The 26127-nt window shown below is 50.7% G+C and overlaps 1 long non-coding RNA gene across 1 annotated transcript in view; it reads right to left on the reverse strand.

Moving 5' to 3' along the window:
- Positions 1-22141, reverse strand: part of LOC109489108 — a 75207-nt gene extending 53066 nt beyond the window's left edge. The window contains exon 1 of the long non-coding RNA XR_002142061.2: positions 21912-22141. This is a non-coding gene — a long non-coding RNA (uncharacterized LOC109489108). The remainder of the gene's footprint in view (positions 1-21911) is intronic.
- Positions 22142-26127: the final 3986 nt, after the last annotated feature.

Here is a 26127-nt window from a genome sequence, read left to right on the forward strand (position 1 = left end):
TTTACCAAAGCCATTGCCACTGCCAAATGTTCAACCTGACCGACAGCAATAAAGACAAATGCTGGCCCAGCTACAGCACCGTCCCCTAAGACGGTAGCGAGCTGACAGCATTCGCCTACGTCCGTCCTGGAAAGTCCAACAATTCCTTCCGACATGAATAAACATGAATCTTGAGTTTGGATTTTCCTGTTCTGCCCACAAAGCAGGAGCCACGTCCCCACTTGAGCGTGTATAGAGGGTTAGAGCTCCGAGGATGGGAATCCGTGCAATAGCCCCTCAGAGCGGGGGCTCAGTTTATAACAGAGGAGGTCTGGTAGCGGGCTCAGGAGCACGGGCCCTCTGGCGTACCATGTACTGAATCACCTGGAAGCTACCAGCCTGAAAGAAGGCAGGAACAGCCCACCGAAGGCTCTGCCGAAATGCCAACTGAAAGGCAATGCTTTACTGGCATAAGGAGCCATCCTATCCAATGAGGAACACACTTCAAATCCAGGACGCATACCCAGCAGGAAAGATACATGGGTCCGGGGACACACGAGGTGCAGTGGGAGTGATCCTACTTGACCTCATCCCCGGTGACCCACTGGAGAATTTGGGCTTCCTGAACCCTGAGATTCTAGACTCCGCAGCATTAAAGATCTTGGTTCCCACAGGGGGGACACTTCCACTTGAAGACGCAGACGGAGTCCCACGACATCACGAGCTGCACCTGTGCCGAAGGACCAGCAGGGAGGAAAAGCAGTCACCATCCCCACAGGGTGACTGACCCTGATCATTGGGAGGAGGTCAGCCTGCTCTTACACAGGACGGGGAGGGGGATGTGCCGGGCAGCCAGGGGATGGACACGGGCGTTCTTGGCATCTCCTTGCCCAGTGACGGTGGTAAAGGGACAAATGCCGTGATCCCAGTCTGAGAAACACATAGTGAATGGAAACCCAGACTTTCAGACCCTTTAAGGGCGAAGGTTTAGATAATGGACCCAAATAAGCCATCTAGACGAGCTCAGGTGCTACGTGAGGCTGAGAACAACGGAGAATGGAATAACAGAGAGGGAGATGGTGGGTATCCGTTGGGACTCCAAGACCAGCGGCTGCAGCAGGGGCTGGAGTTCATCCCGTTAAACTCCTGCTTCTAAATTGTCCTCAGGAAGAAAGACCCAGAGGAAGCCTGTGGGAGACACTCCCAGAACATATATGAAGAAGGGAGAGTGAACAGCCTGAGGGATAAACAGTGGTAGGCAGGTGACTCACTGCCCAGACCCCCTGCAAGGAGGGGCCAGTTCCGCCAGCTTCTGGGAGCTCAGCCTACAGCCTCCAGCTGTCAGTTCCTTCCAGAATAGTCTCAGTGGCAGACAGCCACCTCAACTAGTGTCATGCCACGTCTAGGGACTGTGGACAAAGGAGTATAAAGGCCCTGCCATTTCAGCCTAACTCCGGGCAATTCTGAAAAGCCAATCTGGCCCCAGAGCCCTCCATCCACAGGGATGGCTGACCACTGGCCCTGGGGGCCAGTAGGCAGTGGCCTGTCTTGCTCAGACTCTCTGTTCCCCTGCGAAGCCTGACCCTCCCTCCCTGGGGCGCCTGCTTTAGCCCCTTGCTGCTCCCCAGCTCGGGCCCCACTCCACCGGTCTCTGAGTTCTGGCTTCCTCGGGACTCCAAAACAAGAAAAGAGAATGAAGACTAGCCCTCCGCCCCACCCTCACTGGCTCCTTCCTTAACATCGTTCTAATCTGGACGTTTCTCTCCACGTTACACTCTAGGATGGCTCGGCCCAGCTCTGCACGTCGGGAGGCCAACGCTCTGGGGTTTTGTTTTGTTTTGTTTTGTCTTGTTTTTCCCTATTGGTCTTCACGTCCCACCAGGCATGGGAAGGAGAGGAGGAGAGAGACCCAGAGACTGTATATCCAGTTGGCAGTATCCAGAAATGACCTAAGTTTTTAAAAAAAACATAAAACAAGAAAACAAAACCAGAAGTAGGAAGAGTTTGATGGGCTGGACTCACATCAGAGATACCGAGAACCCTTCCCCTTCTCACCCTCCCAATCTCCCCATCCTGTTGATTGCCCTCTGCACCCCCCTGCACCCCATAACACCCCTTGGGGCCTTCTAGAGCCTCCAGGTGTTTCTAGCCATCACCGGCTCCTCGGCTCTGCTCGCCTGGCCGCTCTGTTCCACGCTGGCACATCGCCGACCCTCTACCCAATGATCATATCACCCCCGAGGCACTGAAACCGCAAGGGAGCTTCCCACGGCTCACGCTCCGTTCTGACACAGCCACCGCCTCTCTGTCACCCTGGCCTGTGCTGAGCGCCTGGCGGCCACCATCTCTCTCATCAATCTCATTACTGCGGAATCCATCAAACTCTCTTCCACACCAACCATGATAGCCAAGGACATTGTCTTCAATTGTCAGCCCCACCCAGCTTTTCCCAAAAGGCCTTCCCTCTCCGTTAATTTATTCTTTTCTTCTCTCATTTAAGGAAGAGGTCAGAAGAGCTCATTATGTGTCAGGCAGTGTACTTGGCACAGGGGACAAATGACCAAGGTGGATGCAGTCCCTGCCATCCTGGGGTGCACTCCCGCAATAATCCGATATGTCCCTGTACGTGAATGAAGTCCAGAGAAAAAGCAGAGGTTTTGACCATTCAATCCCCCAGCATTTGCCAACTCAAAGTGTGCGCATCCATCCGCCCACGGGGCCAGTCTGCGCGGTGCCGAAGGAACCCGACCATTGGAGCTGGGAATCCTCAGCTGATGCAGGGAAGGCTGAAGAGGGCAGCCACTGACTGCAAAGGGGTACAGGTGGGGGTACTGCTCGGGCCATGCTTGGGCCAGGAGGAGGCTGCCAGCAGCCTGGTGATGGCCTGGTGTTACCGCTCACCATCACAGACCAGCCGAGGTGGTTGGTGGAAAGGTTGCTGCTTTATAGGAGGGAGAAGGGCTGGGGGTGCTCAGGGGGGGAGTTCCTTATTCCTCACTCCAGCATCCCCCTTGGGATACATTCTAATCCTGCTGATTATCTGGGGGGTGGGGAGAAAAAAAGAAACAAACAAAACAAAAAACCCCAGCCTTTTTGGTCCTTTGGTGAATCCCACGAGGGCCTGGGAGGACGTGGCCTCCAAGCGGGGTCTGCGCTCCCCCACGTCCACGCGGGCCCCCTCTGGAGCCCAGGGTGCTCCTTCTCCCAGCAGGCAATAAAGAACCAGAGCACTGGCAATTTCCTTTCAAATTAAGAAATACAAATATTTCCAGCATGAAGAAAACCCAAGTAGCAACTTAGAAAGTATGCGGTTAAGTCCCTCTGATCAATTTACAATATAAAAACATCTCATGCATATAAAAGTGAATTTTGGTAGCAGCGGCCTCCCAACCATTCCTGGGTGTTTTTCTGCACCCAGGTTAGTACATATTTACACGTCGAATGCACACAGGATTATGCCAGAGCCAAATACTGAAAGAAAACATGCGGTAAATGGTTGCTTTAATAAGTCCTGTTCCATTGAAAGGAAATAAAACCTGAGTATTAATGAGATATAATTATATATTTAAAATCTTTTCCCTTGTGCAGTATATAGGATTAATGCCAGTAAACTCACAAACTGCAACATTCTACTCCATTACATCTGCAATGATTAGAGATAGTTTGAACATCTGGCATATAATCTGTGATAGAAAACAGCATTCTGCACTTTAATGGACGTCTGGAGGCTACACATATCTGATTTTATTTCTTTCTGTTAACTCTTTCGTGGGAGAGGAAGATTCAGTGACCCGGCCGCCTCTTTCTTCCCTCCCGGGTGCTCTGGGCCCCCCACAGTCTCGAGGGCACCCCGCACCCCCCAGGCATTTGCCCCTGGCTCTTTACCTTGTCCACAGCGGGCTCAACATGGAAACCACCGGACTTGTCAAACGTTATTTAGACCCTGCACGATTGAGCAGCATTAATATTCAGGTTCTCGAACCGTTCAGAACTTCTCCCCGTGAAAAGCGGGGCAATTTCCTCATTACCGGGGAAATCAGAAACACGCAAATGAAGACGCATTCACGGTGTCATGGCGACCTCAAAGGTATTCCGCACGCTCTCCCTTAACTTGCTTTCCCTTTCATAACTGTGTACAAAGTAACTCGACCGTCGAGGCAGAAGATTCCACTGTTGGTGCATTCTCGATGCCTCTTAAGTGTGAGTGGGTAAGAGTGTCTTTGACTGGCACAGGCTTTCATTGAAAAAATTAGATGATTTTTCTGCTTCGCTAAGGTGCGCGCAGCCCCAAGCTACACAGGAAGGTTTTAGCCCCACTGTGCTTCTGGAGGGAAAAGAAAGATCCTTTGGTGAGATGGCAGAGAGTGACAGCATTCGCTTTTGCTTTTTTTATTGAAATACTCGCTCATACTAACACCTAAGCCAACTTGGAAATGGGACGGTGGGGACAGTAATGAGGAGTGACGGACGGGCCGCCCCTGCAGGTCCGAGGTGGCCGCAGAGGGGCCTGAGCGGTGGAGAGAGCCTGTGTCGGGAGCGCTCCCAGGGCTCGGGCTGGCGTGAGAACATGCATGGAAGTGTGCCAGTGGTGAGTAGATTTGGGGGTGAAATAATCATTTTCATGCCTCGAATTTAATGGCTGGTGCTGAATGCTGTAATAAAGGCCATAGTTACTGCTCATAACTACAGGTGTAATAAGGCGAGATACTGAGCCTTCAGACCCTTCCAGCAATAATTCATGTGGGAATTAAGAAGCCTTAATGAGTCGAATGTGTCACTTGGGACCTCAGAAATATAGTCCTGAGTTAAGGAGAAAGCAGAAAGGACACGGCGGAATGGAACTCATGCGGAGAGGTATTGAATGCCATGGATGTGGGCTTTTCTCTTTGGCACTTTCTCAGGCTGGCTGACCTGTGCCCTTGGCTCCGTGTTTGCCTTCCAACCTCGGTGTTAAGCTCCCTGAGGGCAGATTCTTGTGAGTTACCTCTGGCAGATGCGTGAGTCTCCACCACGGGCAATCCTCCCCGCCCACCGCTCCCCACTGCGGATATTTGGCAATGTCTGGAGGTCACACTGGGGGTGCCCCCCCCATCTAATGGGGCGAGGCAGAGGCTGCAGTCACAATGCACAGGACGAGAGTTGCCCAGTCTCTGATGGCCAGGGTGCCACAGTTGGGCCGCCTGCTATATAAGCCTCCTATATGATTCTGCCAGATCTCAAGGGCACGCCCTTTCAAAGGCAGACTGTCTCTGGACTCCACTGGGGACCACAGAAGCAACAGCCAGCCTGAAAGTACCAAGTTGAAGTACATCCCCCACCCCAGCCCGTGACCGATCCACCAAACCGATTTGGAGGCAGTGGAATTCCCGATACAGCAGGCTTTATTAATTTGCCCCTAAATAGTTCGGAATAAGAAATCCAGATACAGAGCAGGCAGACGGCACCTTGCTCCGTCTGTGCACAAAGCATTTGCTGAGCGTGAGCTCCGTGCACAGACACGGTGGGGCACCGTTTTTAGAACCTTTTAAGACAAGCAGCGCTCGAGTGCCTCAGCCCCACCCTGGGGGTGCTAACCGCTCCACGCTTGTCACACGTGGTCGTCAGTCCTTCAGGAACGCAGGGGCAGCAGGACACCCACTTGTCCACACTTTGTAGCCATTAGTGCCAGTTGCTGAACACATTCAGATTTAATGAAAGGTTTTGTTTAAAACAATCCTAGAACTGAGTTGTTTTTTTTTTTCCCATTTCAAATCTAACTAGTGTTCAGATTTTAAAACCTTTACGGTAGTAGTTAGTACCGTATAACCCAATAAAGAGGTTCCAACCCCCAGTTCTTGTCCTTAATGTAATCCAGATGTCAAGTCAACATCAACCCAAGCCCAACCTCGTGACTTGGGGCAGGTCCAGCATCCTTCCCGAGAGGCTCTGAGCTTAGGACTTCCGGCTTCAGCCAAATTCAGGAGCTTCTGCTGTCTCTTTATTTCCAATCTGACTTTTGCAGTCAGCCAAACCCTGGTTCTCTTACACTCCCTTTCACCTCCATCCAAAGCATCACTTACTGTAGGACGCCTGGGTAGCGGGCTTTACTAAGGCGGCGGGAACAATCAGCTTGAGGGTGGGGGGCTGTGGGGGGCAGTGGGGAGCAGAGGGGGCTATGGCACTCCCACATCGCAGATAATTTAACACTGCAGAATAGATTTCGCTCTTCCTTTCCACACACTTGGAGTTCACATTTTCCCTTAGCATCAGGATGCCCAGCTCTCCTTATTTCACGGACACGCAAGCAACTCAAATAAATAAATAAATCCTAGCACTATGTTATGCAAAACAAGTCAGCGGCTTCTCCCTCCGACCCCAGACTCTGTGCGGGCCCCCCTGCCCACCTTTGCAAGGGTGCAGGGCTCTTCTTGGATTCAGTACTAGTCACCCCCTAGGCCACCTTCTCCAAATTTTAGCCTCCGGAACAAAGCATGGTTATTTCCTCGGTGATGTGAATTGTGCCACCTTTCCTTACAAACACATCCCGTAGAAGCCAGAAGTGAGTTCAGCCACTTCTACTTTTAAATGATTTTCCTTTATCACATGGAAGTATGGTTCCTAAGGCTTACGCAGACCTCCGCTGACCTCCGCCCTCCTCAAAACTGGGTCAGGCGACATCATACTCTGTGTTCTCCTCAACCTAAGTGTCTTTTCTTTCCTTCCTCGCGAAAGTGCCTACTTTATTGGTGATTAGTGTATGTCTGATTATTTGACGGCTGTCTGTCTTTCTGCCAGGCTATCAGATTCGTGAGGGCAGAGACAATGCCACTGTTTTGCTGACCCCCTGGCACAGTGCCTGACCACGCACTTCTCAGTAGTACGCACACGCAGGAGGGAAGGAGATGGGGTGGTTGTTTTAAGGGACGAGGTCACATCATTGCCTTTCATCTTCTTTTCAACCTCGGGGAATGCATGTGAGTGTGAGTGTGTGTGCGTGTGCAAGTTGGGGATGGGGGAGGTGGGCCCACAGACTAGGTGATCCGGAATCAGGTATTTTTATTGAAATCCAGGAAACTTCTCCTCTGGAGATTCACCTCCTTTTCTGGTCCTCCCTTCCCCCACCTGATGTCCCAAGTTCTCCTCCACGCCCCAAGCTCCCAATCCCAAGGGGCTGATCTCCAGGGCAGAAAGGCACTTCAAAAGCTCAAAGACCCCAAAGGTAAGGATTCAAAGTTAGAACACTGCATGGAAAGGAAAGAGTGACTTTGGATGGTGTCTGGCTGGTGTTGGCGACTCTTGGCATGCCTCTGTGTCACCAGCTTCCATTGTTCTGACCTTGTCCAAATGGAAGACCAGCCCCAAGGGCCATAGCAGCTTTCACCATCAGGGGAGAGGGACTCTTCGCTTTGCCCTTTCCAGAAACACCTTTTCCCTAGCCTCTCCTCCCGGTACTTTCTTCCATGCAGCATCTGGGTCCAGAGGCAAAAGCTTTGACATTGACCCTGTGCAGAGCGTCCTCACCATGCTCTCTCCAGGGTAGTCAGCGGCATCCTGAAATATCAGGGGCCTTCCTTTCTCAGCTCTCAAAGACAATATCTGCAGTTTCTTTCTTCCATCCACTCATTCAAAACCGAAATAGTTACTGAGCACTTCCTCTGTGCCAGGCCTTCGGCTGCGGGACAAACACAGAGGAAGGCCGTGCAGGTACTGTCAGACCCTTGGAAGGAAGGAGCCTCTATACAGCTGACATTACCCAAGACAGGGGTTAAGTGTTGGAGAGGGACGTGACAGAGACCCTGGGGTGCATTCTGGCTGCAATCCAGAAAGGCTCCCTGTAGGAGACTGCCCTGTTGTTGGTCCTCAAGGTCTTATAGGATCGAAAGCAGGAGAAAGAAAGCCAGGCAAAGTGAATCAACTTAATCAGTCCATCAGACCTGTCACACCTTGACTTTGAGATTTACCCAGATGATAAAGCTCTTTCTAGAGACCATTCTTCGTTTCCAATTAAACTATGGGATTTTCTCTTTAGTCAGTTGTTAAACATCGATCTTGAGCCAGTGAGAGCTGATTCTTCCAAGGGTCTGGGAAGTTGTGGAAATTCTACTGCAGCCCAGAAAGAGGGTCCGGGTCAGGTTGAAGAGGCTCTGGGGGGCCCTGGGGCTGTGGTGTGGAGGGAGGCCAGGTCAGAAATGAGGCCAGGGCTTGGAGCTCGGCCTCAGCCCTCTGGGGACGTGCCTGAAGGCTGATGTACGCAGACTCGCACCTTCTCCTCTCATGGCACTAATCCAGGAGTTTCAGAGACAGGACAAACTTCACGCTTTTGGAAGCATCACTATTTCAAAGTGACTCCAGGGCCAGAGAGGAGCAAAAGGGCTCCTTTGTGTTGATCACTGCAGCTAGATTTCTATTGAAAAATTATTTCATTGGTTTTTATTTTATACCCACTCTATTTCCAAAGGGATTTGAGGCAGCTTCTCATAAAAATTGGTATATCTATTTACACAGGCTGGTTAAAATACAGATAAATTTTAAAGCTCAGCAGTCAGATAAGGAGTGGGAAAGCTAATGACCCAGTGAGCCAACATCCGTAGCCCCTCCACTTCCCTGCCCTTCCTGGGACTGGTGCTTGTGACTTTTCCAAGACCTCATCTCAAGCGGATCCCCTCTACAGATGAGCTGGGCAGGGAACACCGTCCCTATTTTATGCTGTTATGACTGAGCCACCTGAGAAGGTAAGTGATGGTCTCAAGATGCAGTTAGGAGTGGAACTGGGTTAAGTGCCCAGACACAATTCTCTGTCTTGCTTCTACTTTCTCCCAAGAGTGATTGTGAACAAACACAGGGGGGGTCTCCACGCTTCAGCTGTGCCTCCCAGTAAAGACATCCCATAATGACAACACTTAATTTGAAGCAAATCTGCTAGGGAAGAAGTGGGCACCTGCATCTTTCAAGAAGGGGCTGCTGGAGTTCTTGATTTAATTCCCGACGGCATACCTTCGTGCATGGGAGAAACGTGGCTGGAGGAGGTGATGGGCCCGCAGCTGGTGTTTCCTCCACCAGCACCGAGTTGGGCACGCTGGCCCTTTAAGAGCTATCTGCCTCTTTCTGATATGCCCTGCAGGTCTGTGGGTGGGCTGCAGCTTTTTCTTCTGTAATATCTGCCCATCCTCCCTGGGTTTCTCTGCGATGGTCACTGGAAGTTCCACATATGGCCTGCCACAATGTGTTAGGAGAATAACAGAGGATTCGACACGCAGATCGTGAAAAATAGTTTGCTCTCCCCTTGCTCTAGGACAGGGTGAGCGCGGTATGAGAACAGCTGTGCCGTTTTGCTTTTTAGGTCCAGTTTGGCTGTCAGTCTATCCACACAACAGAGAGACAAGCTGATGTCTGCAGAGGGCCAGACAGACTGAGAACAAACACCTAGCTTTAAATATACATCTTTCTACTTCACTTTTGAATCATCCCATGGAGACTATGGTCCATAAGGCTGGTGCCCAACAGACTGGGGTCCCAGGCACCGTCAAGAAGCAGAACACGTTTTGGGGGCTGCATGAATTCAGTGCCCACTTATCGTCAGAAGAATCCCAGAAGAAACAGAAATGAACATTTGTGCATTTTTTTCGTGTACTGAAATTATCTTTTTTTTTTTCTTCTAGAGAAACAGCACTCCCACACCTTAAGGGAGGGAGCCAGAGCCAGAGTGGCATGTAATGTAAATCCATTCTAAGAAGGTTGTGGGGGCCATCTGGTGTCCAATGCAGACAGGGCCGGCTGCGGGAGGACCCAGGAGGACAAGGGACAGGGTGAGAGAGGGGTGAGCAGGAAGAAGTGGACTCCTTCTTGTCCACGTCAAAAAACAGCCCATCAGGGGGATAAGAAGGGAGGAGGGAATCACCTTATGTTGTGGGAAGCAGATCAAAGCAGAAAAGATAATGTCTCCATAAGAAAAGGGTGAGCAGAAGGTGCTGTTGATGGAGGAGGGCTGGGGGGAACAGAGGCTCAGGGCGCTGGATGCCAGGGGAGACTGGGGGAGACTTAATGACCGTCTGGGTGGGCTCCTTTCAAGGAAGAGTGGATCCTTAGACATATTGTTCGAGCTTCGGACACACAAACACGTTCACACTTCCTGTGACTGATCCCTCTAAAAACCATAGTCCCCATCACCGACTTTCTATGTGGAGCTGAAATAATTCATCAAATATTTGGAATGTGTAATTAAATATCTAATGCCAATTAGCAAATTACTAATGAAATAATCAGGGGCTTTTATGGTTTATAGTTCGGCTCTAATTTTAATTCTAAGTGGTTATTGATTCTAAATAGAGTGGAATCTGAGTTACAAAACATTAGGTGTAAGGATATGAAATGCAAAATGAAAGCAGGCTAGGGGGCTGTGGTCGGTGAACGCCGACAGGCACCAGGCATCGCGGCGATCTGGCAGCATGTGCGGGAAGCGAATGGGAGCCACATCACGTCGTCTGTTGGCTGTCCATAGTGCAATCCAGGGAGACACACGGAGGCTCACCGTGGAGGGCCCAGGGCCTTCAGTGCACACTTCCCACCACGGTGCTACACAGCACTGCCTACAATTACAGCCCAGTGAGACATGTGACACCTTACCGTGCTCCCCCCAAACCCCTACTCCGAGAGGCTCCAGGAGCAAGCCAAGATGGCTGCAATAGAGAATGGTCCAAGGCTGCCTTGCTCTTTCAGGCTGGGAGGTGACAGCTGCAGTCTTGGGAATTTTCACGCATGAGAGAGTAGATGGCCAAGAACTTTCACTTGACTATAGGTTTGGGCTGGATGCGTGACGTTCGAGGGTGCACGGTTACCTGTGGGGTACGGGAGTACATGGTTATCTATGAGGCATGGGGCTACACGGTTACCTGAGGGTGTGAGGGGTGCATAATTAGCTGCGGGGAACAGGGGTCCATGTTTAACTATGGGGTACAGAGTATGTGGGTACTTCTGGGGGCCAAGATGCAAATGAATGATCCAGCAGGGTTGTTAAAAGACATGTAAGCTACTTATGAAAACAATTTTTTTTTCTCAAGTTCCCTTCACTTTTGTACGGCAAATAAAGTGCTAATCACACACTGATTTTAAGTACTGGAGCAAGTTCTTTAAGGTATGCTCTTGAGAGATTATTAGAGAAGCTTAAGTTACTAGAAAGAATGAAAAATACTGCAATGTCACTTTTCTAAGAAATATTTTTCCACTGATCTTTTTTCTGCCATTCCATATTTACGTTTCATTTTTGTTTTTTATTTATTTATTTATTTATTTGAGAACGAGTGCACGTGCGTGCATGCACACGCACACAGTGGGGGAAGGGCAGAGGGAGAGAGAGAATTTCGAGCAGACTCCGCCCTGAGTGCTGAGCCCGACGTGGGGCTCGATCCCACAACCTGAGATCGAGATCATGACCTGAGCCAAAACCAAGAGTCCAACTGTTAACCCACTGCGCCCCCGAGGCGCCCCCGCCATTCCGTATTTTATAAGATATGCTATCACTGTTACACATAATAACGATCCCTGTCTCCCTTAATTATGTGCTCTATGCAGACTGTCCTCCAGGAACTTCGTCACCCAGGCCAGGTCACAAACAACCGTGTGGGTGTCCATTGTCATCGCCAACATCACTATCATCATCCTCGTCTCCCCTTCCCAGACAAGGAAATTGAGGCTCAGAGACTTTCAGCAACTTGCCTGAGTTTGTGAAGATAGTAAGTGCCAGAGTCAGGCTTAAACCCAAACATATCTAATGCCAAAACTGTGACATTTACCATGCTGTCACTTGCAGTATTCGATGATCACTCAAAACAAACCAGCCAACAGCATGCAGATAGCCTCGCCTGGGCGTCATACAGCCTCATTCATGGGCAGGTTTTCAGTCAATATCAGGATAGCAAGTTGAGAGGTCATATCTTGGGGCTCTTTCGGAGGCCCAGAAATGCCACAGGAAGGGGGTCGAAGCAGGGGCTGAGCCTGGCCCCACAGTAGGCCTGGCCCCACGGCCCTCCAGGCCGCCAGAGCTGGCCCTTCCTGATGAAGAAGGTGGGGTGCCCGCTCCTGCTCCCACCTGAGCCAGGCCCGAGAGGGAGACCCGCTGCCCTTCCCAGCCCCCTGCAGCATCTAGGAGCAGGAGGGAAGATGTGCTACAAACAGCCCAGGAGTGATTTAAACACTCCTCCAGCTCAAAGGGGAATCTTGGATTTCATTAATTAATACATCAATAGAAGCCAATGGAGAAAAACATGTCTTGTTATCTGGCTTCTCAGATGCTAGACATGGGCTCATTAGCCTTAAGCATATCAGCCCGATAACACTATTTATTCCATACAGAATAATGATCTACTTTAGGGGAATACTGCAGTGAACCAAAAGGCCGAGTCCATCCATTACCGCCGCTCCCCGGCACAGACCCGCACAGTATTGCCCACTGCCCAGGAGCGGCCGGTGCCTGGGTCCTCACAACACACCCGCAGAGATGAGCACGTGTGACCTGCCCGGGGTCACACACTGATCAAGAGGCAGAGCTGGGATCCCAACCTGGGTCAGACCAATGAAAGAATCAAAGTTGCTTCCACGGTTCCACGCAGATACACACAGAGCAGGACTCAGCGTGAACTCATGCCCAGTAGAGAAGCAAAGCCGACATCAGGAAGGGCAGAAGCAGGTGGTCAACCCGCGTGTACTGATCACTGACCACTGTCTAATAAGGATAAGCAAGTTAACAGATTGCGCCATTGTTGCTATAAATTACATATTCTGTTTCATGACGGTGTCCTCAGAAGGGGCCGTTAGAATTACAGCGCAGTCCTAGACCAGTCAGCCTTGTAAGCCAACATGCAAAAATAAGCATAATGCATTATTTGCTTAGGCTCACAGGAGGCTATTTGAGATGCTAAGGACCCCTGGTAGAGAAAGCAGCCATCAGTTAAATGATGACCCTATTAGTGGCAAGGGGCTTCTCTAAACCATGCTGGTTGGTGACTGGGAGGCAGGCCTTACTGCCCCATGTCCCCAGGTCTGCGGTTCTGGGATGCGGTAAATGTGGGACCACAACGGCGAAACAAGAGACCTCTAGGAAGATCCGTTTTCGTGTTTTCTGCAGCTTCATCCTTCTGCCCTTTCTGATCTTAGAAATCCCAAAAGAGCTACCAATCCACCCAGCTACACAGACCACAGGTCCAGTCAGCCATCATGTCATCAACTGGTCAACCCCACAGCAAGCACTTAGTGATCTCTCCTCCTATCCTGGAGACCCCAAGGATGTACAGGAGAGTATGATTCAAGAGCCTGGTCCCTTCAGCGAAGGGAGGCCACTGTGCCATCAAGCTCTTAGATCAGAAAGAAAGAGGAGCTCAGAAGAGGAGAGACCACGGAGGCCCCCGGGAGAAGGAAGGGGTCTAACGTGAATCCCAAACAGCTGGGTGGGGTACAGCAGGAACTAGACAGAGCTTCTAGGGGAGGCTGATTTTGGGGACACTGAATCGAGGGCATACAAAGAAATAAAGCTGATGGACTGGGGACACCGGGGCTGGGTACGGGGGTCTCAGCAGTCAGAGGAAGCCATGAGTTGGGCAGCAAGGAACAAAGCCCAGAGCAGCTGCCATGACCGCACATACCACCCACTGCCAAAATGGCCTCGTTTGCGACAAGGGAGGAAAAGACAGTCTAGAAACGAGGTCTGTTTTCACCTTGGTGCCAGTGAGTGGACCTGGTCAGTCCTGTGCAGGCCACCAGGAGTCGTCTGGGTGTTACAGAGAGGGCTGTGTGCTGCCCAGTCAATTACAGAAACAAAAGACAAAAGCAAAAACCCAAATACCGCTTCCCTTCTCACGGTGACAGCCCAAGGAGAAAGCCATGATGCTTCATCGCAAAGCCCCAAGGCCACATGCTGCCCACAGACAAAGGGCTCTTCCCTGTGGGTGGCAGCCGGGGCGTGGGCCGTGGCAGGGAGCACTGGCTACCGGGGTCATTAAAAATAATAGTTTTTCAAATTAATAAAATGCAGCAGTCCACACTCAAGCCCAACAGCTTGTAAAATTGGATTTCTAAAAGATGAAGGGAGAGGAGACCCACGCCAGTTAGAAGCACCAAAACAGAATTCAGGAAGGAGGGACAAGCAGATTGGGCCCAGAGGGCCTTCATGGTGTCCGTCCGGCTGACGTGGACGCAGCCACTCTGGGGATGACAGGTCCCAAATCCTACCAACCAGAAGGCACAGAGTGGAGTGAGGAGTGAGGATCCCTGCTGCCCTCACCTCCTGGGGCCCTTCTCCCGCAGGGTGGTAGGGAGAGCCTGAGGCCTGGTGTTAGGGAAAATCACAGTAACGTGACTGCGGTTCGTTCCTGGCTTTTGCGATGGCTTTCCTTGAAAACCTTAATTTATTTCTCTGTCTCCTCCTAGGGTCCGGGCTTCCACACAGGAGGGAGCCCTGGTAAATACCTATTACAGAGAAGGCTCTCGAAATACATCTGAAGACTGCACTAAGAAAGGAAGGGACAGAGTCAGTGTCCTTACTGCTGTGGGCAACCTGGCATCCCCTGGGAGCCTGGGACACCAGACACGCTGGTCCTCAGTGTATCCCTGCTCCACCGAGACTCACGGACAGTGGGAGCTCAGTCAACACCTGTCCCCCCAGTGCACGCGGGCACACACAGCAGCATTACAGAGCCATTGTCAGGCCCGCACTGGGCACACACTCTTGTCCCTGTAATGCGCCTGGGGTCAAAGCCACGGCTCCCTTCCAGTGCAGACTGTGAGCCTTGCCCACCTCCACGACCTAACCCTAGCATGGTTACCACCCTTAAAAAATCAACCACTTAGCCCCTGTGCTGTTCCAACTGCAGGATTTTATTAGAGAAGCAAATATTGAAGAACAGTTCAATTCTGGGACACATGGGTGGCCCCGTGGGTTAAATGTCTGACTCTTGGTTTCCGCTCAGGTCATGATCTTGGGGTCCTGGGATCGAGCCCCGCCTCAGGTTCCACGCTTGGTGTGGAGTCTGCTTAAGACACTTTCTCCCCTTCACTCTGCCCCTCCACACCCCTAAAATAAATAAATAAAACCTTAAAAAAAAAAGAAAAGAAAGAAGAGTTTGATTTCTTAGCATGCTGGGTCGGTCGTAGGTTTCCTGAGACAGGGAAGATGGGAGTACAGGTATCTGCCATGTTTTGGCTGGAGGGCAGGGTTTGCTCCCCACAACGTGCTATATGGGCGTGTGCTTCTTAATCAACAGCAGTAGGGAGACAGAATACCCCAACACCAGAGGCCTGCCAGACTGACCTTACGTTCCACTGACCCCGACACTGACCTTATCTTCCATTGGTAAATTTCTCGAAGGATCCCCCTCGCGTTGCTGTTCCACTTCTGTCCAACCAGTCCCTGCCCCCCGGTGCTGTTGTGTGACCTATTACTCCACTTCATAGGTACCACCCAGCAGGCTCCGGGCAGCTCTGCTTTCTCAAGCCTAGAGACACCCCCAGGTCTCTCCTCCCTGGCCCCAAGTACCAGCTTCTCCCCATCTGGGTCCTACTTGTCCTTCTGTCCCCCACTGAGTCTGAAGCGTCTTTCCCTGCTCCACACCAGGGGACTTCCCTGGGATTCTCTTCCCTGCCCCATCCAATGGTCTGGTGTTTCCAAGCAGACTTCAAGGGCAGGGATGTCTTCTCTCTCCTGTGTCCCTCCGTGGCAAGCACAGACGGTGCACTCAATGGACACTTGGCGCATACACAGCGACTGAAAACATTCAGGGGATGCAAAGTGACTGAGTCCGCCGCAGGAAGGAAAGGCCATTTGTCTGCTGCAGATGATGACCCCTTTGTTTCCAGAAAGGGTATTTGCACGCAGCTGCAGAGGTAGGGGCCCTGCGCTTGGAGCCCCCCTCCCAGCCAGGCTGTGGCAGAGTGGGCTCGGCTGCACGAGTTTAGAATGTTCCCAAGACTCCTGCGGAGAGAGACTCCGTCCTGGCCCGGGTCTATTCTTAGCAGCGCTCACAGCCGGTCCCGGGAGAAGGCTGGCTGTTCCGCAGCGTCTGGCTTTCTCCGTCCAATCTTTGGTGGAGCCTTCTGTTTCCGCCTTCAGGTACATGGTGCGTTCCTGTCCTCGTATCAAAATGGGTGGGGGGTGGGAAGGAGCCATCTGGAAGAGGCGCCGAATCCTCTCCTCGTTCGGCCCCGCTCTCCATACCCCCCTCTCCCCTCTCAGTTATCTGGGCCTCTGGGTTATTTTTGCAACACTCTGCTCCAAACACGCATGGGCTTGCTGTGGTGTGGAGGACACCTGTCCCTCTCCTTCCGTCATTAATGGCTATGCTTTCCTTAGACTCCAGGTGGAAGCATGCTTTGGGAACCTGCTGAGAGCTGGTCCCCCAGTGTGGCCGCACTGGTGGGACAGAGGCCCGTGTTCTGGGAACCTTCGCCTCAACGAGCCCGGTCTCAGACCAGTCCAGGGAAGACTATGGGATGTGCAGAGCTCGTGTGCAGACCCCTGTCCTCTCTCCATCATCCCACGCACACGCTCATACCTTTATGTTCATTCATTCTTTCAATATTTACTCGTACAGCTATTTAGCTCCTGTCTTGGTCTGCATTCCCCCCAAAAGCAGACACTTGGTGAGACAAGAATGGTGTTGTAGTTCATCTATGGGATGATCCCAGAAGACACAAATGAGCAGTGGGGAGGTAAGGCGAGGATGGGAGAAACTCCAGAAGGGGGTGCACGGATGGACAATTGGGGCTCGTCCTGTGGAGGGCCCTTTAAGGGCGGTGGAGGATGCCAGAGCCGGGGCATTCATCCACTGACCCCCTTCTTTCACATGGCAAGGGTTGTCCCCGGGGCATTCAACCCCCAGCACTTTCAGGCTTGCCTGCAATGGGGCGTGCTCCTTTGGTTCTTTATGCAGGAAGCTCTCTGTGGCTGGGAAGTGTCCACTGCGGCTGCCGCGGGATTCAGAGCTGAGCTGAGGGGACATGGGGCAGGGCGTCGAGACCATGAGCTAGGGCCCCATGGTATTCATTTTGACTGGACGCACACTGGAGCCGGGCACTGTGCTAGGGCTTCGAGAGATACACCGATCTGGCGCTGAACAAGCTTGCCATCTAAGAGCCAATTATATTTTTGATGGTTTGAGTGATTCCTTTCCAGAAACTTAAAATGGGAGATGGTGTGGTTATGTTGAACTAAAATTCAGGAAGTCCAGATTTTAAACTTGCTGTATTTATATAGATGGAACCAGGAAGCATATATGAGGTTTCCATTATGGGTCATCACGAATCCAGGAATGAACAAGAGTGGGCTACTGGCCTCAGAGGACCCAGTGCAGCCCCAGTGGAGACAACCGGCCATGGCACACTGTGGTCAGTCCCGAACTCTCGTCCAGAGCCGTGTGCTTTGGGAGCACGGACAGAAAATATTTGTCCCAGAGGTGGACGGGGAAGGCTTCATGGTGGATGATACACTCCGTTTATACCACTGGTGGGCAGTAATCATCACCCGCCTCAGAAGATTCCCTCTGGGGGCTACAATTTTCATTTCCATTTGAAAGTCCTTCTGGGGTAGAGCATGATTTATTTCCTTACCAGCCCACGAACTTCTTTCAGTAACAGAGTCTGTGAGTCCCCCCACCCCCGATCTACACGACAATGAAAAATACCAGGAGAACACATTGGGGCCATGCTACGTCTACCCGCCCTGAGAAGCCTCTTCCTTCAACCCTCCCATCCCGTCTCTCTTTGGGCTCAGACCCTCCTGGCCCGCTCACTGGTCAAAGACACCCCGTGCACAGGAAACTTCGGATCTTTGCTTTGGGGCACCTATGGACCCTTCCTCCTGGAATCTCCTCTCCCACTCTCCCTCAGCCCCTCACGTCCAGATCCTGTGCATCGTTCAAGGCCATCACCTCCCCTCACCATGCTTTCCCTGGAAATAGTCACTCTAATTTTCTGTTACACTGCTCTTAGGCTCAACCGCGTTGTCACTGGTGTGCGTGATGGAATTACAGAGGCTGGAGTTTCAGATAGAGATGGGACAGGCCATCAAGGAGCCGTCGGTGCAAGGCGACTCGTCCCAGAACTCAAGAGAGCACACCGCATTATTCCTGCCGCTTTGTGACGTGGGTGCTTCCTGAGGTCACGAAGCAGTCGCAGGTCTCCTGAGAGCAGGGCTCACGTCTGGCTCAGCGCTGGACAGCCCACACCTAGCACGTGCCCTAGAACTAAGGCATGATCGTTACACGTTGAGTGAATAAAAGCTTCTCTCCCGATATGAGACACCTGGCCAACATACAGCACGGTCCCCATGCTTTGGCTGACCCTAGAGGTCATACTTGCCCATCCTGGAATCAATGAATTCTTTTTTCTGGGATTACAAACTTCTTCAGTAATTACAAAACCACAGCAATCATATTTAGATATCGCTCTATAAATATGACTCCGATAGCCCTTAGATATCACCATTGTGTTTATTTTCCATGTCTGGGCTCACAAAACCCTGAGCTTCTCCTCTCTTGAATTGGGTATGTTGGGCGCGGTGTTCTCGAAGATGTCTTCCCGCAGGAACATGGCGATGAGTGTGAATGTAAAATGTTTGTTGATGACCTGAACTGAAGCGTCTGTCCTGCCGCCCAGCAGTTTCAAGGAAGACAAAATATTTTAAATGCCTAATGCCATATAGCAGCATTCCTCACCCCCCTCGAGAGGGGCAGACAATGAATGGAAGGCAGGGTGCAGGTCAGGCGGTCGTCATTGCTAACAAATGCTCTCACACTGGCCCATCTGTCCCCTGGCTCCTGGCTCCGCCTGGCCAGACGTGGAAACCTTCCATTCTTTCCTCAGGTTAGGAGGACCTAAGTGCTGGGGGAATTGGTCTTTGGAGAGGGGAATGATTCACGCCCCGGCAGAGCAGGCTCCCAGCCACCTGCTCCCACCACCCTCTGGGCCCTGGGGGCATGGAGGCATGACCTAGAGGGGCTTGAGTCTCCCTGGGCGGATCTATTACATGCATTAAAATAATTTACGCTCGGCCCTATAAAGCGTTTAATTCCTGGTGCCATCATCCATTCCAGAAGCGTTCCTCTTCATCGTGAATTATTTTTGAAGTATTTATGTGGACCTCACCGAAAATCACCCCAGTCAGCAAACTGAGAAATGGAAAGGCATTAAGAAGAGGCGTTGACCCCAGGGTCACAGACATGAGTGTGGCCAGGGTCACCAGGGCAGGCGAGGGAACCAGGGTGGCTACAGCAGATGCTGACCAGGCTGCCAGGCTCTGTCCTCCCCACCCACACCTTGGCACGGGCAGGGCACACATATTTCTCCCTATTAATGGTTGTGGTAATAATTGACGTGTGTCTCATTTCCATTTGCAAAAGGCTTCCCCATGATCTCACGTGTTGCTCATACTCAGCCTTATGGCAGATGGTAGCATCCCCTTTTACAGATGGGGAAACTGAGGCTCAGAGTGGTGACGGCATGTGTCTGGTTTAGTAGGACTGGACTTGGATTCAAGTCTCCTGACTGCCACTTCCCACTCAACTGTGAGCCCTTCTGTAGAGTTTGGGGAGCTGGTCTCCAATGACCCCGACGCCCGGGGCTATCAGTCCAGCTCTGTCCCTGCAGGGGACTGCTGCCCCTCTCGCCCGCCGGCAGACAGATACTCACACTCTGAGCAAGCAGGACCACACCCAGTTCTCAGGGACATGGCCGCTCTGCCTTTGAGTTAGTCGGTATTCTTCCCTGTTCGGGGGCCTCATTTCTGGACACTGCTGAGGGAACATTTTTTTTTTATAACTAACAAAATTTCCACAATACCCTAGTGATTATTATCAAAGATAATTGGGCTGGGAATTTTTCTTTCCTTGATAAGTATTTATTTGAGGTCTTACTCTGTACCAGGCATTGTTTGTCTCTGATCTCATGGAAATGTTATTCCAGCAAGGAAGGCAAACCTATCAGCATGTAAACCAAGGGGTAAAGAAGGCATTTTTAGAGAGTAATTAATTCCTGCCACAAGGAAGGTAGACATAGGAGGATGGAATGTGAACACATGGATGCAGTGATGACAGGAAGTTTCCAGGAGGGACTTCGGAATGGAAACCTAAGACAGGGAAGGTGTTCAGTACAGAAAGGGCAAGAGGGGAGAGCAAGTGCAAAGGCCCAGGGGCAGGAACAGGTTTGGCACCCCTAAGGTACAAAAAACCATTTTGGCTACAGATGGAGGGTATTGAGGCAAAAGGGGAGGATGGAGTTAGAGAGACTGGTAAGATCAAATCATGTAGAGCCTTGAAGGAAGGCCATGGGAAAGAGTATAGATTCTATTCTCATGTAAGGGAAGCCATTATAGGGTTTTAAGCAACGTGGTGACATAAACCGATTTGTTGAATAAAAAGCTGATAGAGCTTGGTTGTTTCTCAAAAAAAAAATTAAACATAGAATTACCCAGTGACCCAGTAATTCCACTTCTAGGTGATATGGCCCCAAATAATAGAAACCAGGAGCTCAAATATTCATAGTGCTATTACTTGAGACAACCAAGAGACAAAAGCAATCAAGAGATGAGTGGAAAAACAAAATGTGGAATAAACATCCAGTGGAATATTATTCAGTCATAGAAAGGAACAGCACACTGAGGCCTGCTACAATGTGGATGAAGGTCAGAAACATTAGGCTAAGTAGAAAAAGTCAGACACAAAAGGTCACATATTGTATGATTCCATTTACCCGAAATGTCCAGAACTGGTAAATTCATGGAGACAAAAAGCAGATTGGTGTTTGCAGAGTCTGGGAGAGGGGGAGTAGAGCATGACTGCTCAATGGATAGGGTTTTCTTGCAGGGTAAGGAACATGTTTCGGATCTGAACGGAGTCAGTGGTTGCACAACATTGTGAATGTACTAAGTGCCACAGAATTGTACACTTAAAAATGGTTCATTTCATGTTATGTAATTTCGCCTGAAAAAAACACTTAAACTTTTTGGTATTTCTGGACCCACGGCTCTTTCATGGTTTTCCAGACCTACGTCCTGGACCCTAGAGCCCTGCAGGGCTCCCCTTCTGCCACCTCTAAACACGGACCTTCAAACACCACACTCCCCGCTGCCTCCATCCGGGGCCCTCCTTTCATAAGGCTGGTGGGGACCCGCAGGCACCCAGAGACTCCTCCCCAGAGAGATTTAGCCCTAAGGGCCTCTCTGACCGCTGTTCTAGAAGGGCTCCCCACCCCACTTGCCAACAAATCACCTGGTTTGTCTGACTCAGGGGCTGGGGGTGAGGGGTGGGGAACTGGTCAGGGACCCCCCTCTGCTGTCCTCCCCTGTATCCCCAGCACCTGGGGCTCAGGCACAAACAAGGGACCTGCTCCCCCACCCCTCCGACAGCACCCCCACTCCACCCGCAGTACTGTGGGGGCCCAACTGCTGACAACAGCAATGATCCAGGAGGAAATGGGCAGCGATTTGGGAGGAAAATCGAGTTTAAGCGTCAATAATTTAAAAGATATGAAGCATTGATCCCTGTGCGCCGTAATGGGGTTCTCAGCGGGCGCCGTGGCATCGCGCACCCTCCTCGATGCTGGACTCCACGCAGAGCTGCTGGAGGGCGCATTTGTCCCCTTCGTAGGCAGAAGCCTGGCCCGCGGGGACCGGCGGGCTCAGAGCCGCGCCTTGGGGCGGGGGCCCTCCCCCTCTGGCCACCGCCGTCTGCTGCCCTGATCCCCCAGATCCCCAGGGGGCGCGGGGCTGGCGCAGAGGCCAGGTGCAGGGGTCCGCGCCTCAGAGACCCGCCCCCCACCCGCGGCGACACGCAGGCCCCGGGCGCCCCCGCCTGGCGCCGTGCCCCGCTCGCTCAGCGCCCGCCGGGCGCACCTCTCCAGGCGCGCCGCCAAGTGACCCTGCGGGCCGCCAGTCCCCCAGAGGAAGGAAACAAAAATTGTAAATGAAACCCTACCCAGCGGAGAGCGTCCACGTAGGGCTGCTTTGCTGTTTGGGGGCTCCGGATGCTCCCCCAGCTTGGGCAGGACAGAAGCGCAGTTGGGGGCCGGTCCAGGTCTCCCCTCCTGCTCTCCCTGCGGCCCGGGGAGAAGGCCCAGCAAGCTCGGGGAAGCCCCCGGGACCCGCAGTTACTTTTATTGATTTTCTGGTGATCTGACAGCCAAAAATGGAGGCGTGGAGCGCAGGAGAAAGAGGCCAGGCGCTGCAGAAAATGCAGGGAAAACACACCTCCCGGAACAAAGGAGCGCACCCAACATAGACATTCCTAGACCGATTTGGAATTCTTCCTGCCCTTGGAAAATCTCTTTCTTTGAAGTTGAACCTTTTGACCAAAGCCGTCCGTTTCTTCCAAGCCATTTGACTGAATCTGCTATCAAAAATCAGTTTGTAAACAAAGAAAAAGGCAGGGGCTGACCCAAGGTGTGATACACAATTTGGGGGGGGGGGTGGTTCCGGTTTCCCTTTCTCGGTGTGTGTCCTTGACTTAAAAAAATGTGACCTCTAACCCCCCTCAACTCTGCTCTCCCTCCCTGTCCCACCCGCTGCCTTCTCTGGGAGCAGCTAGGAGGCTGACACATTTTAGACAAATCACAGTAGCCAACTTCTTGTTCAGCCCCATTGCGACGGGGAAACCCTGCCTCCACCTCTCCAGGGTTCAGGTACCTGGATTGATGGAGCCTCCTTTGTGGCCTCTTCCAGCCCAACTTCTCATAACCCAATGCATAAATAATCACATGTTTTATAAATAGCGGTGGACAAGAGGCTGTAAAACAACGAAGATATATTTGTGCCTTTATGTCTTAGAAATATTTTCTAAAACGACTGTTTTATTTGGTGTGGGTTGAATGTGGGTGTGTGTATACACAACAATCCCGACCCAAAGTTTTCCCCTGCCCCCCTTCAGGTCAGACCAGCACTATAGTTAGCAAATTGATAAGGTTCCATGGGCAAGCTTTATTCGTTCTGACACGAGCCTATGACACTTTATAAAAAGAAGTAATCCAGAACAATCTCTAGGTAATTAACACCTAGATAAACAAACATAAATTTCTATACTGCATTTATTTGGACTACCACTCAAATATGCGTGAACCATGCTTTTTTAATTAAAAGATAAATCCATGTGACACTTAGCCTCAAACTTAATTATTCAGCATAGTATAATAAAAAATAGAGCCCATTAAATGTGTCTTGCACTGTATTTCTGTATTAACAGCAAAACAGTTCAGTCTGGGATCATTTAAATTTTCCCCCTCCTCTTTGCCTGAGGTTTCCCTGTTCACATAAGCCCTTCCTCTCCCTCCCTGTGTACCTCCCTCCCTCCCTCTCTCCATCTCCCTCTTTTCTCTTAACACCAACAGGTGAAGAGATTAAAACTCTACACAAACCCTTACATGGAATGCTCAGCTGGGCGACATTTTTAATATTGCATTACACTCTGAATTTTTTTCCTTCCCCATGGAAACATACCTCTAGTTCGGTGGAACGTGCCCAGCCCTTCTATCTTGAAAAGAAGATCACAATATTTAACACTAATTTCCTTGGGATTGTGCTTACAATACACCAGGTGAGGCTTTCGTAATATACTGTTACAATACAGATGTTAAACAGAGAGGGGAAGTGTGCAAACCCCAAACTACAAGAGACAGCAGGGTTAGCTGTATAAAAGTTTCAGCACAAAATAGTAGCTTACCACTGAGTATCAGCAGCTTCTGGCTGCTGGAAGAGAAATTCACGGGCGAGCCGTTCCCCACCCCGTCGGCAGTAGGAACAAATGTTGGTCCAGTCACTCGGCAAGAACGGGTAAAATGATGACCAGGTGCCATGTGCCGTGGGAAGTGGTTCGTGAGCCTTGTCACCTTTCATCCTTACAGCCAAGGGGCTGCGGTAGGGAGGGCTGGAACCCAAGTCTTGGGCAGCCCAACCCCTGCTCTGAGCCCCTCGGCTCCCCCCAGATGGACCTTACCCTGGCCTCCCGGGTTACCGGTAGCAAGAGTGTGCTTCATCCTAGGGCGACCAGTCATTTGGGTTTGTCCAGGACTGCCCTGGCTTGAGCGTTGAAAGTCCCCTGTCCTGGGAAAACCAGGACGTTTGTCTACGTTGGTTCCTCCCACAAATGGCGCGGCTGCCAGCGTGGCCAAGCTGGTCCATAGAGGGATGAATAGGAGCCGCGCAAAGACCCTGAACGAGGGTAGGAGACTCCCACCCACTCCTTCCCAGGGAACTGAGGCCTCCGGGTGTGAGAGGTAACTGCCAGTTCCCTGGGATCCTGTAAATCTCTTGAAGTCCTTTGCATGTCTCCACGATCCACTCATCCTGGCTGCAGGATGCACTGTGTTTCAATGTTAGGTGGATTCCTGCTGTTGTCGCTTTTAATGACAGTCCTTAGAACCTGGTGGGTCCCTGGCGGGCTCTCTGCACAGCTCCCTGGGTACATACTATCTCATTTAACCACACAAAGAGCCTTTTGTTGTAGACACTGTTTTCCACTTTATAGATAAAGATGGATTTGGGGGATTGGAATAATCTGCTAGGATCACACAGCTACCGAGAGGTAGAGACTGGAGTGCAGAGCCCCATCCTTGCCCGGATGGGCGTTTGCATGTGCTGTTCCTGGACCCCGCACGCATGCGTTCGCGTCTCAGGTCATCGTCACTGCTTAAGGAAGTCTTCCCTGAAGTGGCAGATCCGTGCTATCTTTGAATCTCCTCTTCCAGACATTCCATGTTTACATAGAATTAACAGGCTGAAGTGTTTTCTCCCCGGACAGTGATCTGTGGGCATGATCCCTGACCTACCGGTGTCTCTCCAGCCTGAGGCCTGGTGCTTGGCACACAGTAGGTCTTCTGTAAACTTTACTGAACTACTGAGTGGAATAGCATTGAGCCCCAAGACCAATTCTTCTCTTGCTGCACCCCACACTATGCTCTCCCAGCTCCTTCTGCTCCCCAATACTATGAAAATGGCAAGAAAGGTGTTAAAACTGTGCTTTTTCTTTTTTTAAATTAGGAAACTGGAAAACAGAGACCTTAAGACATTTGTCCAGGACTGTCTTGTCTGAAGGGGGGTGGGTGTGGAGGAATCCTGACCACCAGGGAGCCTTTCCCCAAACATGGAAGTTTAACATACAGTGTTGGTGGGTGTGAAATTGATCCCAAATTTATCCATAACTTATTACACCACGATAATGCAATTTACAAATTGCACTAAAATTTACAAATTGCACTAAAATTTACAAATTGCACTAAAATTTGCAAAACCTACATACGCTTTTCCTACTTTATTGAGTTTAATTTCATCATTTTACGGATACGACCAATGAACTCAAGACAGTTACATCGTTCAAGATCAAGCACCCAGTAAGTAATATAGCTAGGGTTCAAATTGGAGTCTGCACACCCCCTATTTTGTAATCGTCTCCAACGTGCTAATCTGACAATCGTCTATGATTGCGGAGAGCTCAAAACATTTTGATGGAAATATATATTGATGCTTCGTAGAAAGGCCTTCTTCCAGTTTTATTTTTATTTTATAACAGCCTTATTGAGATATAATTCACATGCCATAAAATTTACCCTTTTAAAGTGTACAATTCAGTGATTTTTAGTACATTCAGACTTGGGCAACCATCATTACTACCTAATTTTAGAACATTTTTATCACTCCAAAAAGAAACCTGGAACTTGTGCACCGTCACTCCCCATTCTCTCCTACCTCGACCCTGCAACTTGTCCTCATGCCTATTCTGGACATTCTAGACATTTCCTATAAGTGGGATCATATAATATGTGGTCTTATGTAACTGGCCTTTTTCACTCAACATGATGTTTTCAAAGTTCGCCCATGTTTTAGTATGTATTGGTGCCCCATTCCTTTTTTTAGGGCAGAATAATATTCCCTTATATGGATAAACCACGTTTTGTCCCTCTATTTATTATGCAGGTTTTGAAAACACATTTTAAACCAACATGTAAAACTTGGGAGCCTTCATACAAAATCTAAGTGTTCTGTGTCTCTGGAAAATTCAGAAGCCCTGATGCCACATTCCTCATGGAGATGACAAGCACTTGCTGAGCACTCCCCCCCGCCCCATTCCTACTCTCTTCTCACCACTAGGGGCTCTTGCCTGGTCCCTAGAGGCATTTCAGTTTGGGATCCATCACATATGTGGC

This window comes from Ailuropoda melanoleuca, chromosome 12 (genome assembly GCF_002007445.2).
Source record: "Ailuropoda melanoleuca isolate Jingjing chromosome 12, ASM200744v2, whole genome shotgun sequence".
In the NCBI taxonomy this organism is placed as follows: Eukaryota; Metazoa; Chordata; class Mammalia; order Carnivora; family Ursidae; genus Ailuropoda; species Ailuropoda melanoleuca.